Raw genomic sequence first — 16,682 nt, 5'->3', positions numbered from 1 at the left:
TATCAGTTGTTTTAGTAGTTTGGTTTTTGATCACTTTTATTTTTGGTCAAATGAAAAATGACAGAATGACATGTTATTTTTATACCAACATTTCAAAAAAATTGCTTTGAAAGTATACTCTGATAAGATAAGAAGTACTTTATCATTTGTTTGTAGAAGACTCTTCCTGCAAGAGCTACGTAAGTCAGGAGAAATTGTTCATTGTGTCACAATGGAAAGGTTTCCTGTGAAATAACATCCTTTTCAAAAAACACGACTGGATAGTTTCATGTTTTTTTCTTCTAGAGAGACGAGCATAAAAGCAGACAAAGCCTTGACCTCATCACCTGCAGGATGGGCGATCACTTGTTTGAATAAAAAATAATCCAGTGCTGGAAAGTTTGCATAAATCCTTTGGTTTATGTCCGAATGTAGACACAATGCAAATATCATTTGACTAATGATGGCCACGGGAAGGGTAAAAGTTCATGGGGAAGCGGTGCAGGCGCATGTGCGTGTGCCGTGTATGCAAGTTGGACGCGGGTCAACGTGGGGCGACGGTTAAACCTGTAACAACAAATATTGTGCGGCCTGCAGATGGAGTGAGATGAAGGCAGCCACAAAGGCAGAGAGGAAAAGTGTGTTTACAGCAGAGCTAGTGGTCCAAGCAGTCTAAGTGGCCCGGCTGGCAGGCGTACCACTCTACTAGCGGATAAAGCCTAGTCATTAATCACAAGCCTGTATGATCGTCCCACTGTAGCAGAATACTAGGTCAGAGGGAGCTCCTGCTGTCAATCAGCACAGAAATATGTGAGTGAGTCTGAGTGAGTGGAACTGCACGCAGGGGAATGTGTTTTTGATGAGAATGTGTCATTTTGCCTCCAGCTACAACAAAGTATATAGTACTGAGGAATTAATGCATTAATGCATGCGCCACTGTGCAAGTGCTAGATGTCATTTACATGAAAAGCACATCAAGTCATCCGTTGGAAATGAAAGCAGCATTTTCTGCCCTAAAAGCTGTGGCTTGATTTTAAAAAATAACGACAACACTGCTTTATCTAAACGGAGCACACCGGTATATGATGCAGACAGCCCCGTGGCACAAAGAGAACAAGCCAGAAACGCTAATATACAGCTCAGAAATGAGAAGCGTGAACGACAAAAGAGTTTCTGTACATTTACTTGACCCAGTTTTAACATGCTGTTGAAGCTAAATTCAGGCGTGCGTCTGCAAACACTTGAGAGAAAAGCCCAGGTTTAGGATTTTACACTGTTCTGAGGGTTTAAAAGGGTCACAGTGCAGCTCTGGACTCAGAGGTTGTCAATGCAGTGTCATCTAGAAGAAAGCAGTCATTACATCAAGCTTTTAGAAAGAGTCACAGCACCTCAAAAGCAAAAAGAAAGCAGCTGTCACCTCTAAGGTTTGTCCCTAATGATACACTGTACATGACAAGTGTAGATAAGCTGCATGTCCTCACTGATATGGAGATACCTCTGCAGATTTGTTTCTATGCTGAGGCCATGCACACAGCTCCTGTGCTGATGCTGGGCTCAGCTGTGCCTGTATAATGAAGCACCTACTGCACAAGTGAGGACACCCTTGTTAGAGTGGACTAAAAGATCAATAAAGCGGGCTAGCAATCTGCATCTAAGAAATACAACCATCATTCTTGCACAAAATGCAGTCTGCATCACTTTTCTTATCTCTGACTTCCAAACACCCATCTTTACTGTTTCCATGTGTAAATTTAAAAGGACGCTCTCGCGTCTTCTACGCCATTCGATAGGACTCCTTCAGTGCAGATGCAACTGTGACGCTTGTAAGAATAAGCTCAGTTACAGCCTGTAACACAGCACCAGTCAGAGTCGTGTAACCATGGCAACAGAGTCAAACATTTTCATGAGCACCACAGATGAAACAGTGATCCAGAAAACTACAAGTATTTAGGTTGTAAAAAGACAAGGCATCTTTCTTTTGATTCAAACTTAAGTTGTAAGAAAAATTAAAAATCTTTATGGTAGCCCTATCATAAATTATTTTAAAAAAATCCAAACTTTGGATTTTTTTTGTTTTTGTTTAAAACAACGGAGCTAATGTGTTTATATATAACAATTTCCCTTTTTGTTCCAAAATAAATGTCTTAATTCTTAAAACAGTGAATTTTGTTGCAGTTCTACTTCTAGTACTGCCTAATAATTACTTTAAAAATGCAATCATGTGAAATTAAGGCATCGTGTAATGTTTATATTGTTTTTTAGTGATAAAATAAAATTAAAATTTCCATTTGATGACCACCAGATGTCTCTGTTTTTCGTTGTCGCTCTTTGTTACATTGAAGCCTTGAAGCCTTAAATATTCCTTTTTCCATTTCAAAATAGAAGTCAAAGCTGTACAGTTTATAGGTTTCATGTGTTTCACACCAATTTTGTTTCTATCAAATGTAATTGTTGAAAAATAATTGCTAAAAGTGAGGCAGTATACTTGAAATGTACTTTTTATATTGAAGACTTTAAATGTTACAGTTCAGTCTAAAGAAGTATCAGTTGGTGTTCTCCATACTACACATACATGGTCTGCAGTGGACCTGCTGTACTTATAATCAAGTGTACTTAGTAAAAATAAACTTCAGGTATACTACTTTGTGCTTTAAACAACTTAGTGCAAGGGGATTTGTATCAGTGAAAACATTAGTTATTAAATTTATTGTTATGAGAAGGGTACAAGTATTTTAAATATGATGTAGCAGCCCAAAAGATCCATATTTTTTAGATTTATATGGTCAATAGTCAGATAAAAAAAAAACTTTAAACTGAAATCAATACAATCTGCAATTTTTCCCAGCAATATTTTTTGAATAACTAAATGAGCTCCTTTAAGACACCAAAGTGGCATTATCCTATTGATTGTATCCGATCAATACGAATCCTTTAAATTATTCATTTTACCTGTCGTTAGACAATTTATGAATTAACTCCAATTACAATCATTTTTTGATCTATTGTAAAATCGTTCCCAGTGGTCTCTTATTTTGATTCACCTGTTTTTAGCCAGAAAGCAAAAACCTTTGCTGTTTTCTGGGAAATAGTTTCTGCAGATCCACAAGAGTTCATCAGAAATTCACCTCTGAATTGTGGACATGACTGTTGGCATCAGCAGCGGTTTTTGATGTGGGCGACATGGGCGGTAACCCAGGGCGGCATTTTCCAGGGGGCGGCACGGTCGAGGGGAGAATAATCATTCAGTGTTTCCTTTCTGTAATATGAATAGCGAAGCGCCTCCATTCTTGTCATCTGAAGATTTCATTTTAAACGTTAAACAGACAGTCCTATAAGCTGTAAGAATGTACAAGCCTCTAGTTGCTTTTTTTTATTTGTTATATATTTGAACAATAATGTAAACCATAATAAGCAATTGTACATTTCTGGGTCGTAATTGGAGGGTACCTAGGGGTTGCTAGTGGTGTGGCTCACCCAGGGTGTCATTTGTGCCAGAACCGCCACTGGTTGGCATGGAGCAACCCTGCCCCCCTTCACATCGCTGGAAGCTTGGAGACTTTGGCCCGCCCAGCGTATTATATCACAAATAAGTTCTTTTTCCAACTGTTTTCTTTTTCATCTGTTCCTGATTCACAACCATTTACATGACAAAATAATTAGAAATTCAATTGTAAGCTTAATTTTTGTTATATATGTCCTCGATCATCAGAAAAACAAGATTTTTATGGAAGTGGGCCGTTAAACAATCGCTTTTTAAGTTGTGAGGGGTCCACACAGACGCTTTGCTTTATTTGCAGCCCCATTAGACACAAAACAAGTTGATTTTTTTATTGCGCTGGAGTTTCCTACTTTTGAATCCGGATCGTGCTGCAGCTCCGCACCAGCTGCCCGTCTCCCCCCTGGGTGAGACAAATATCGTACTCCATCGGTCAGCGCCACGCACCTGCATCCCCAGCTGGACCTCTTCCCCTCCTACCTATCCAAGCCACACCCCAATCACCAGCCCACCCCTTAGCACCGCCACCCCTGCCTCCCAGCTGCCAGGGCTATTTATAGGCCCTGTTTCATTTCCACACCTGCAGAGAGGCAGAGTTGTCACAGTGGGCCCACAGAGCCTCTCAGGAGTTCTGCTTGGGAATGAAAATGCACCTTGCTGATGCAGGAACTTATTTTTGTCACTCTCTCCCTGCAGACTCACATGATACTATTTTGTTGTGCATGTGCGGTACACTGCAGTGCAGCATGTGGTGGGAAGATAACACGAAAAAAAAAGGAACAGTGTGAATTCATTTCCCTTAAAATAGCTTTATTGACAAGGATCACATTTTTTGGAATAAACGGGTAACACACATGCTATCAGTACATTTGCTCGTTTTGGATTAAACGGAACCAGGATGTGCGGCAACACAAAAGTTTCTATTTTCTTACAACATTTGTGCTTTTTTTCCTGTCATGCTTTTCTAGTCTGGGTGTAGTGGGCTGAGGATCCAGTCAGCGGATTACATTATCAGTCTGACCTAGTTGCCAGCTATCTCCTGAGACCTGAGGAGCCAGGCTTTCTGCACAGCCTTCCGCTGCTACAACACGCACACTGTGTAACTTTAATTTATCAGGGGGGAGAGGAGGGAGAAATGTGACAGGTTGACAGTTCTCTTTGCCTGCCACTCTGCGTTCTCCCTCTCCCTGCAGTTTGCTGGTTAAGGGTCCTCACTATAGAACAGTGCACTACCAAGAGCGGCTGGCATTCGGCACCGGTGATTCATCAGAAAGGCTGAAACCCACTTTTTAACGTGGACATTTAAGGTTCTAAGAAATATCCTGGATGTGTGTGAGAAAAACGCCTTTTTCCTTTCTAAAAATGGAAAAAATTTTACCCCATTCACCAAAATAACGTCACAATGGCAAGGTTTAAAAATACTTAACTGGGAGTAAAAGTCCTGCATTTAGAAGATGAAGTAACTTCATTAGGCGTTATAAACACTCATTATTGCCCTGCAGTGAGATTAGATTTGGCTCATGACTGATGCACTTCTATAAATGTCACAGAGGGCTTTCTATAAATGTTTTATCACATTTTTACACTTAAAATCTTGATTCAAAACATAGTGACCCAATTGTTAAAGTATGAAACAATAGAGCTGAGATTTATAGAGAAAATCAAAAAAATATATTCTTATAAATTTGCCACTTTTCCCATTGTTTTTCTTCATATATTTGAGATATTTTTTTAAATTTGACTGTGTGTTGTATCAAATTCTAGCAAATTAGAGTTTTGTTTTTTTACTTTTAAGCATTTCGTATTATTTATGATCCATTTTTTCCATGATCAAATACCTCCACACATTAATTTGGTTGTTGTGGTTCCTCTTTTCTTTGTGATTCCTTTTTAAAGCATATATATATGTATCTTCTTTTACTTTTAAATTTTTTACTTTTCCAATCAAGCTTGATATATCTATGTATAGATATACATCTCTTTTGATTGTCTTCTTTAGTATTTTTTGTTTTGATCGCTTGAAATAAACCAAGTCCAACATTTAGTGCTATCTGCATCTAAATTATGTCAAATAATCAAAATTTACTTTGCTCCCATATAATGGTTATTCATCAGGTTTTTTGTGTTTTTTACTTTAATTGCCTTAAAGTTCCACTCCGATGAAAATTGTGTTTTTGGTGTTTTTTACATGGTCTTTCTGATGATGGGGGAGATATATAAAGGAAATCAGACTTAAAATTGGCATTTCTAAGTATTTTTTTATTTAAATTATTGTGAATGAGAAGCAGACAAAAAAAAAGTCAGTTTTAAAAGAATCGCATTTGTTCTCAGTTACAGGAAGGGGAAAGGGGGCGGTGTTGCACTGTTCCATAGGTCCTGCCCACATCTCAGAGGCAAATGTCTAGTGTCTAGTGTACAGTACAGTGTCTGCCACTCTGCAGACACTATGTCTACACCGATTTTTTTTTAAATTTTGGCTAAAAACTGCATAATTAAAAGAGCACCGGGAGCGCATGTACAATAGATCAAACGAGGATCTTCTCTTTCCTCTATCTGAGCCTCTGACCACTTTTACCCTATTTGACCCTATCTGCGTATAATAATGTCATGATTGCAAAGAAGTACGTCTAATACAAAGAGAGTTGTAGTAGAGGTAAAAGTACTAACTTGCAAACACCAGTGATCATCTTTTGTCATATTTCAATGAAACCAAAGAGCGGCAGGGATTTCTGCATAGAATCTTGAGAATATAGCCCCATACTGCGCACAAACAATGATATTTTAATAATTCCATTAAGTCAGCCTTGTAGCAATTAGTCTAATTTGGTCCTGCTATTCTAAAGCACAAAGGACCTTAAATCTCACAGCAGCAGAACAAAAAAATCATGGCACACTCAGTTATGTGAAAGGCAGCATGATGGCAATACGCTGTGAGAACAATACATTGATTTAATCTTCCTCTAGACAAAAAAAAAGGAACGTTTCCAACAAAAGGCGCACTGATGTCTAGGAAAGGAAGAAAAAGTTAAACGTCAAACTGATTTTATACTCAAACATTGGGGAAAAAGAAAGATATGGAGGATATGTTCAGGACAACGAGCATTATCTGCAGAGAGATGGGTGCTGATAGGTGATCGACCTTCAGCCAAAACATGCTGGAATAAACCAAAGCGTTCTTAAAAAAAAGGTAAACATCATATTTAGGTTGCGAAGAGGCAAACATGCATGGGAGCTGTGCAGCTAAAACACTTCAATCTTTTTAGGTCATAACCGTTTCCCCCCAGCTGGAGGAGAAAAATAGCCAACATGGTTTTTCTGTGAACATTTTTGGGAGGGGGGGGTGTAAGGGGTGGTGGTGGTGGTGGTGGTGGGGGAAGATGTGCTGCTGCCAGATTAGGCTTCAGCCTGTGCCAATGTTATAAACAGGCTGTTATCAGGCTTCCAAACAGAATAATCCTCTCTGTATCAGCTCCCAAACATATGGGGCCACACAAAGCAGCAGCAGCCTCTGACAGACACCCCCTTTTAATTACACAGAGGAGGGGGGCAGGACTTCTCTGCCAGCACCTTTCCTTCTTCGGCTGGAGTTTATCTCAGTGTGGCTGTCGTGGAAGTGCGTCTGGGCTCAAACGTGTGCAGTGTCACACATCAAACACATATTGCCTCAGCATTTTTGATTAGATCTGAAACTGAGTCCAACTTGGCAGAGCAGGCTGTTAGAAACATTTTCATGATACACGCATATATATTTCATGCTTAAGCCCCTCTACTGGAACAGGAAGTACATCTTCCTTGCCTAAAAATGTTGCTTTAAATAGTTTAACCCCTGCATAAATATGCATCAAACCCCTTTGCCTCAAAGTTACCTTTATTTAATTTGAAAGCAAAAACTCAACTGATCTTTTTCATTGCTGGATATAAATCCAGGTGTCAAGAGGTTCATGTCATTAGTTTGGTTTAAAGAAATAAACACATTTCAGGAAGTAAAGGTATAGAAAGACGTCAGGTAAAAACTAATTTTATACGCAATTTTACAAAAACAAAATTGAATTAAAAAATCCAAATGCTAAGTTTTCAGTAACTGTATTTTTTAACCCTTCCTAGTCTAGGGCCATTTTTGTACTGCTTTTATTACCAATTTGCTTAAATGATTTACCTTTAAAACTGTTTTTTTGATAATGCATCATATACAGCCTTATAGTAAAAGCTTCTGTTCATTACAGATATTTTTTTATTAAATTTTGCAAACCAAAAAAATCCCCAAAACTGTAAAAAAAACAACCTCTAAACTCCTAGTACCAGTAGTTAATTTAGTCTTTTTTAACAGCATAAATCAGAAAAATTAAGATCAAACTGTTTTATATTTTTATAACAAAGATCAACAGTTTAAAGAAAAAATAAAAATGTATAAAATCCAAAAAATCAAATCAAATAGATCAAAACAATATCAAAAATGACTAAAAAAACTCTAAAATATTTAAAATCTTTCAAAGATTTATTCCAAGGGGAATTACAATGATGTGCCTTAACTCTTGTGTTTGTTTAAAAACACCAAATTTGAAGGCTAATAACTTAGTTGAAACCTTCACGTTCAAATTTGAATGAAAACTACACTAACGACGGGTCGGGGTCATTCCTACATCAACAACCGATGTGATTGGAAAACGCACCGGTGAATTCAGAAATCACTAAAGTGCTTTTATTTGCAGAACAATTACAGATAACTATCTATTATAACCTTTCAGCACTTTTATATGTTTAAAGTCCAGCAAAATCATCTGAGTCTGGTCTGCAGTGAAGGGAAGAAGGACTTTCCCCCCATCTGAAAGAAATCAATTTTGGGTTTTATAGACTGCATACAGATTTTAGGGTCTTGTTCAATAAAGTTTAAATGTCACAGAGGTGTAATAACAGCAATCACATAAAGGCTAAGCTTGGAAAAGCTATGCAAAAATGACAGCGTCCTGTTTCGGTTGTGCAATAAAATTTTATTTGGCTGAATCGGCCAATAAAAGTGAGCTTTGAAGGATGTCAGCGGGGAATAATTGGTCTATTTTACAGGAGTGATCATATTTCTTATTTTTTTTTTTTTTTTTCCATACGGCAAAAAAGAGTCCTGGTGATGACCCTTCTTGTTTAGGGTGTGACTCATTTGCCAACCTTTAACTAAACACAAAGGGGCATGTTAAAACTGACACAGGAAAAAAGTACATCTGGAAAAGCAATAGAGAGCAGGTAAATGACACCGCGAGATGAACATGCAGCTTTCATCATCTGCGCTGTAAGCCTTTTCTTGACATTTACACATGAATGATGGAGATACACATAATAGTCCACACTTTTGGCAGCTGCAGAGCCCATTTTCACACACCCCCCGGATGGCGGAAGGAGTGGAGGGCTTAATGACGTCCAATCTTCTCTGTCACGCCGAGCTGGAGGCCCAGCGAGGCAAAAATCGACCGTCAGCTCAAAGTGGCTGTGAGGACTCCTTGTTGATGCACAAAGCACACCTTTATTTTGAACGTCTCAGAAAGTCGGCCATCAACTTTCCTTCTTTAGCCGTGTTCCTGCTCCGAGGAAGATTGTCTGATTCTCAAACACAGAGTTGTGCCGCACAAGAAAGTGGGCTTTCCCAAATAAGATGCTTGGGGGGAAAAATATTTCTTAAATGTCAACGGGTGGGCAACCAAACAAAGAGAAAATACACAGAATAAAAAAAAAGTGTAAAAAGATCATTTTATGATCTGAAAGCCTTTTTGTCTTTGTGTTTCTTTTATCCAAAGTCCTGTTTTTTCCTGACTTGATCTTAATTTCTAACACTACAGACATGCGGTTTGTCACACATCTAATCATCGACTTCTGATCTTTTTAATTAAGCGTGTCTTTGATGAAACAAAGTGGTGATCACTTTTAATTACCCCGAGACCTGAACTTTTTTTTTTTTTTAATAGACAGCAGTTCTTTTTTCAGTCACCGCGCTCCTTGAGATGAAGTAATAACCCGAATACGCAAAGGAAAAGTTCTTGTGTGGCACTTTGATTTGATTTCACATCTGGAGAAGCATTTGGTAAGAAAATATGAGCGTGCAGCTGTAAGCCAGAGTGTCAGTGTCTATCCATCCTGGTAAGAGGGGGCCCCAAATAATAATCAAACACTCTATCCTCTTTGGAGTTACGCTGTCGGCGCTGCAGAAAAACAGACAGACAAATACAATGAGTATCTCCCCATCACCGCTCTGACAGCAGGCGCTGGCAGAGTCGGGGTAAACGGACTGCACTGTGCGGCACAGCAGCCCCTAATGATCTTCCCTCTGTTTCAGCGGACTGAGGAAAGCCATTACCTCCCGCCACATTACCCTGCCATCCCTCACATGGTGGATGGCTCCTCTCTCCCATGAGCACCTTGCTCCAGTCATGGCTGGCAGTGCTCACCTCCTTACTGCCTCCACCTCCAGCCCGTCCACCCTCCTCCCTTTGAAACCCCCAGCTCTATACATCACATTTAACACTTTGACACTAACAGTCTATAATGTTTCTATTCTACAAAATCACTCTGCCAACTCCAGGATAGCAGAGAAGAGTGTGAGGAAAATAAATACCACTCTGAGCTGCCGGCAGTAAATTTTAAAGGAAAAGGAAAAAGTACAAAAAGAGCCTCTTATACACTCTTCACACAGGCTCTAAGAGGTCGCCTGGCTGCGGTAAAAGTGAGGGATAATTTCCATCGATGCTCATTACGGCTTATACTGACAGCAAAAGCTCACACATTACATGGGAGGCTGTCTATGCTGCATAAAGAAGTAGTATAACCATATTTTTAGAAAAGTCAACACGTTGCGAGCACTTTACTGCTCTATGAAAGAAACATTTCACATGCATTAAATTATTAAAATCAAAAAGTGGCATGAATAAATAAAACCTGCCTGAATAAGTGATGTGACAAGACAGACTTGAGGCATGACCTTTGAAAGTGCCTCTAAGTGTAAGCAGGCAGAAATAGTGGGATGCGTTTTTTAAAAACAGGGAATTTAACGACAGAAAGACGGGAAAACAGCAGAGATATAACAAAAAAAAACAAAAAAAAGAAGGCATAAATAAAACATGTCTGCGAGGATTAGTCTACTTAAAAAACAGAGAAGACACAATAAACACTGAAGCTCCCACACCTCGTGGCATTACAATTTGTTTCTTTTGTCTTCCTCTTTAATATAAGTGTTTACTTGAGCAAAATCCAATCATTTCATTCTCTCCGAGCGTATTTCAAGTATATAAACAAACATTTGCTCGACCTCGCCGGAGTATTCGTTTTAATGTATCGTCAGCAAACCCGGCTTTGAGAGGGCATTAATTTCAATTCTCTGATTTAAACACTCCAGTTTGTAGCAATCCTTCATCGCAGTACGCCACCAAGTCAACACGCACAATGGGCCTATTTTTCAATCTAATGGCAGAGCTGACTCACCATTAGTCGGAAAGGGGAAAAAAAAACTGCTTTTGCCTCTGAACAAGCCACTCAAAACGTAACCCCGCTTTTCAAAAAGAATTTGAATAATTAATTGCAAGTTAAAGCTGACATGAACCCAGAGAAACAGGCTGTAGACAGGAGCCAGGAAATATATTTTTTTGCCTCCAGGCCAGAAAGATGGAAAAGCTCGTCTTTGAGAGGAGTGTGTAATCTCCAGTGAGTCTAATGAAACAAAGTAAAAGATAACGCCACATTTCATCACATTGGAGACGAAGCGCTTCCTCTGGCTTGCCCTCGAGGTGTCAGGAATCCATAATCTGAGGAAATCAGTCTTTTTATGTAGTTGAGAAATCGCAAGCCCCCGTTTGACCCGACTCTCAAGACAGTTGATTTATGAGCAGATCGAGATTCCAGCCGAAAGCCCACTCCTCGCTTTCAAATGATTTATTTTGAAGAATTTTGAGGATTAACTGTCAGGGGGGGGAAAAAAACCCACCCTGGAAGAACCTAAAAGTGAACTGACGAAAAACAAGAAATCGGTGACACAAACTTGATTATTTGTCACAATCCCCACATTTTCAGAAGCTGCTTCTTCCCTGACTTGTCCTTGGACCATTCCTTTGCAGCGAGCTTGTCTTTATTATTTAATTAAGCCACTACGGCCGTTACATTAATAATTGAGTGTGAGAGGAGACCTAGGGCAGCCGCAGGCTCTGGCGCAGTGGGCTTCCTGGTGAGGAGTGTATTAAAAATGTGTGTGTTTATGTCCCCAGGGCGTCTGTCCTGGCTGCATAAAATTGAATTGGTTATATCTAATATATCATCCCCTAAGGGTGGCTGGGTGGGCGAGGAGGAGCAGGAGAGAGCTGGGATGGCCGCATCCTGCCAGCAGGGAATGAGTCTCCGAGATTCAGGGAGACGCATGAGGCTGTGACGTTAATGTCCCTCAGAATCAAATCGATGGCTGTCCGAATCTTCAATGAGCATGGCCTTAAGCTAGGAGGCAGAAGACAAGCCCACAACCAGATTAAACCCACTCGTTACTGCAGTCTTTGTTCACTTCTGGTGTCTGGTGATGCATTCTGTGCATCACTGAGGATGGGTGGAGGATTTTTTTTTTATGAAAACGGATTACAAGCGGATACCAAATGCATGCGGGAAAGAAAGAAAAAAAGCTTACGGCATTCATGGGGATGCTAAGAGGATGAATGTTGGTGACAATGTGAGAGTCTGAATGTAGAGGCAAGAAAAACATCACTCATGATCCCTCCTTTCACAGACTGACTGCAAATACACTCTCCCTCTCCATCTTTTCTCCACCTCTCTTCTTATCTGCTTTGCCCACCTCCCCCCACCACCACCGCCACTTCCATATCCTGCAAACTCTGTGCCTTTATCCACCCCTGCACCTTTAAGGCCTCCAGACTCCAGAGGAATGAGCGTTTTAACGCCACCATTAAGGTCAGGGCCTAAATTATTGATCTGTCACCTTTATCAGCATAACGGTCACGTAGCCGGTATCACAATCTAACCCCGCCGCCCTCGGCCAGCTCGCTGCAGCTCCCTCAATTAGAGAGTGATTCTCATTACAAAGGGAAACAGCCAAAGCCAGAGTGAATGAGAGAGCAAGGTAGAGGGGGGAGAAGAAGAAGAACAAGCAGGAGAATGAGAGAGGTCCATTTCAGATGATGAAAAAACGGGGGGACAGCAGGCATTCTTTACAGCCGCCCTCCTCCCTCCCTCCGCCTCCTCGTCCTCCTCCCTCCTTGAAGTCTCCCATCATCTCCCAAGACTAGACCCAAAGATGACAGGTCTTATCCTCACCAAAATGCAGGCGATAAGGCAGCTGTAAAAGAATAATAAAAGAATAATGCATGGAGGATGAAAGCGGAAGGCAGACAGAGGCAGAGAGGGGAAGCAGGCCAGGGAGGGCGCAGCAACATAAATAAAGATGCGGCACAGTTGGGCTGGATTTCCTAATGAATTCGGAAGGTCCTGGATCAATAACATCAGCACCCTGATGACACATCACAAATGCCAAAGGACTGCTGCGCTTTAAGCAGAGCTGCAGGAAAAACAGGCGTTTTTATTTTTTATTTTTTGTGTGTTTATTTTTTATTTTTTGGAGCAAAGATGCATCAAAACTCGTCTTTACTGTAGTGCATGTTTGTGCCGAGAGGAGCATCAGGAAGCAGGAAGCAGCTGCGATGCTTGGTAATGGGGATGATTTCCACCTAGGAGATGAGGTGATAGTGGCCATGCTATCACTGCGATTTGTTGGGGATGATGACGGATGGTTTCTTTGTCTTCATTCAGATTTATTTTCACAGCTGTCAAGAGGCAAAGAAAAAAGAAAAAAAAAAACACTGGCTATATCATTATCCTGTAGGAAGAGCCTGAACTCAGGCAACCCCGCACATCAAAACAGATTCTGCACTGCAGATGAATTAGTCAACATGTTTGAATGTGTTTTGGCACGGTCTCAGAGAAGAGGATCAAAGCAGACGTTGACTTGGGCCTCCAGAACGTGCCCTCTCTCCCCATTCACTCATTCACAATCATGGCCTAATGGCATTCCATTAACTTAATTGCCAACATAGCTAGTGTTCCATGTCTGAGAGCCATTCCCCATCCACTGAGCAAAAAATAAGAAAAGGAACCGAGGGATGAGAGGAGACGAAGCTAAAGGAAACTGTGGCCATCCCATACAACATTCTGTGGGTGTTCAAGCTGGATTCTCTTCCTCCTCGCTGCCTTTTCAGAGCTGCGGCGCTTAGCGGAGACCCCCTGGGAAGACTCTGGCATCTCAAGGAATGCGGTGCCAGTTTGTGTGTGTGTCTGTGTGTGGGTGTGTGAGGGCACATGTTTGTATGCAGCACAGATAGCGGGTGAAAGAGCAGAGCTTCCCTCGCATGTCGGTGGCTGCCTCGCCGTTCAAAGATTGAGCCCCGGCGCACGCTTCACACCAAACACAACCTGCCAGGCAAAATGAAATTCCCATTATTTCTAATTAATCCCTAATTAAAATATATTACTCCACAGATTCCGCAAATCTCTCTTAATATGCAAATGTGGCCAATTCAAGGATATTTACATATCATTAATTAAGCCAAGCGCATTCTCTTAGTCTAATGAGCTGTGGCCTGGGTCTGCCAAAGGAAACTAAACACTGGGCTCAGAAGTGAGTAAGCAGAGCCACGGGGGGACTTCTCTGTTGAGTCAGGACTATCATAATGCTGGGGTGAAGTAGACAACAACAGCTCTGCTCGGCTCACAGGAAAAATCCCCCCCTAAACACTTTGACATCATTTAAAGCTGCTATTGGCGAATTGCAGCTTGAGTGCTTCTGAAAGGGTGGCGCATTCCTCTCATTTTCAGAGCTCAAGCGGCTAAAAGCAGCAAGTATGACATGAAATTATTCGCCGGAGAGGTGTCTGATGTGGTATCGCCATCACCGGCATTTTTACTCTAAACGCCTCCACGATGGAGGTGCAGCAAGTTCACACCGAGCCTGCAGAAAAGACGCCTGCAACAAATATAGACGAGGTAAGCTGAGGGTAAGCCTTTCAGGGCCTTCGGATCATCTCAGTCCTCCCTGCTGGACTGTCACATATCACACCAGTTTGCTTCAACCTGTTACTTATGCAAACAACTGAAGGATCTCTTCTTAATGGCTAACAAAACAATTAAATGCTTGACTTTCAATGTCTTGCAGCAACAACTCTCCAGGTTTGGGGGAGCTTTATTTTTTATTTTTTGCTTTTAAGTCCTTGAATAGGGGAATTTTTAAGCTGAAAACCCTCCAGTGATGCATAGATGATCCTTTTGAAAAGGATAAGAGGGGGAGAAGCAATGACATGAAAATTATAACTAGAAAAAGCTGAAAAACCCTTAGACTAGAAGGGTTTTTCAAAAAAAAAAGTATGTCCTTAACCCTGTAAAGCCCACTATATAAAAGAAGACAGAAAATTCACACTTTTAGGAAGAAATATGTTTTTTAAACCCTTTGAGGAAATTCCTATAACAAATTTAGGAATATCATTTTTTTTAGAGATATAGATAGTATTAGTTATGATACGTTGGGTGATTTAGTACGTTTGTGCTCACAACAATGTTAGTTTAAGATGCAACAATATTGACAACAATATTAATGTGTCAAATCTGAGCCACACATTTTAGACATGATGTCACTGCATTATAGAGAATTAATTGGGAACAAATTTTGCATTCTTTTAATGCAGAAAGTAGTCATTAATAAAAATAGAACAACAATGAATGAGTGATTTTCACCCAAAAGAGTGAGCCCACCCCCACTTCCCATCAGTCATCTGTTTACAGTCTCTCCCGCTATAGCTGACAGCACCTTACATCCCCAACCTAACATTACAGGTGCAACAAAAATGGCGAGCCATGTTGGAGCTAAACAGTAAATATTAGAGATTGGAGCAGAGCGGGGAACCTGTGCCCTGCTGTTTGTAGTTTTGAAGTCACAACTACGAGCTTTTTCTGAGAGCTTTTAATTGTCTGCTCCAGATGCGCAACCATTTGAATAAAGACACACTCAGAAGTGCGGTTTCAAGCTTAATTTGTTTTAAATCTTTCTTCAAAAGCCACAAGAACATGTTAAAAGCCCCAAAAACCCAATTTACGTTAGCGGCTTTTTAAGGAAAGTTTTGATCATAATAATGAACCGGGAGTCCCAGAAGTACAAGCATCAAATGTGATATGAATAAAGGGTTACAGGCAAAAACAGAAAGAAAAGGTTTTTTGTGCTTATGGAGTTGTAGCATTTACATCAGCAAATGCTTCATAATTTAGTATGCTTGCATTTCCTTGCCTGGGTTAAATATTGCAGCGTTTTGCCTTTCAGGGTCACAATAATTGCTTTGAAACCTTTCGAGATGTTTAGGATGTACTTTTGGGGAAAAAATGCCAACATTTCACTAAAATGAGCATCATAAGCAACTGAGTTACAAGCTGATTCATTAAAGGATTTGGGAGCCTTTTGTTTTTAGCCTTTGTAGCACCAACCTCCTGCGTTCACACATTAAAGACCCACTCCAATGAAAATGGTGTTTTAACATGTTTTAGTGACATTCTTCTCATGAAGGAGAACATATATAAAGACATTTAGGATTAAAACTGTGTTTCTGAGTATGTCTTCATTCATATTGTTGTGAATCAGGAGCAGACGGAAAAAATGCTGTTCTGCTCCATTCTGATGCATCTACTTATATATGACTAGATCCATCTACGTCTTTGTCTTTCTCGTCTGAGCTGGAATCTGGCTGAAAGCTGTACGTCTGGATAGTTCCAATAATGCTTGGCATTTTTGGTTGCATCAGTAATGTTAGGTTGGGGTTGTGAGGGGCTGTAAAATAGCAGGAGAGAGTGTTCAAAAAGGCAGGCTCCCTCCTCGCCAACTCATTGGCAAATTTTTGGCAAACTCCTGCCGCTCTGCAGAAACTATATCCTAGAGCACGACACATGTTCTTGGATTTTGGCGAAAAACGGTATAATCATAAAGAAAAGACTGCTGGTAATGCTTTTACAAAAGATGAATGCAGTAAGACTTTAAAATCCAAATTTTGATGCCTAGCACTTAGGTAAATACAACATTAGTGAAAATACTGCAACAAATTGTGCCAAAAGTCAGATTTAGGATGTTTTTTAGCAGCTCTCTAACCATAAAAGTGCATATCCAAAGCAGCCGTGCCTGTTACTTAGCGTAGTATTGGGTGAT

General features: G+C 40.4%; 1 protein-coding gene across 10 annotated transcripts in view; it reads right to left on the bottom strand.

The window, feature by feature from the left end:
• The window catches only part of pbx1a (pre-B-cell leukemia homeobox 1a), a 52,579-nt gene that overhangs the window by 22,869 nt on the left and 13,028 nt on the right, over nt 1–16,682 (bottom strand). The gene's annotated exons all lie outside the window — the stretch shown is intronic.

Source organism: Oryzias latipes, chromosome 17 (assembly GCF_053564925.1).
Source record: "Oryzias latipes strain Hd-rR chromosome 17, Olatipes_Hd-rR_3.1".
NCBI classification, from domain to species: Eukaryota; Metazoa; Chordata; class Actinopteri; order Beloniformes; family Adrianichthyidae; genus Oryzias; species Oryzias latipes.
The sequence above is the reverse complement of the archived record's forward strand: the minus strand, read 5'-3'. Positions and strand labels throughout refer to the sequence as shown.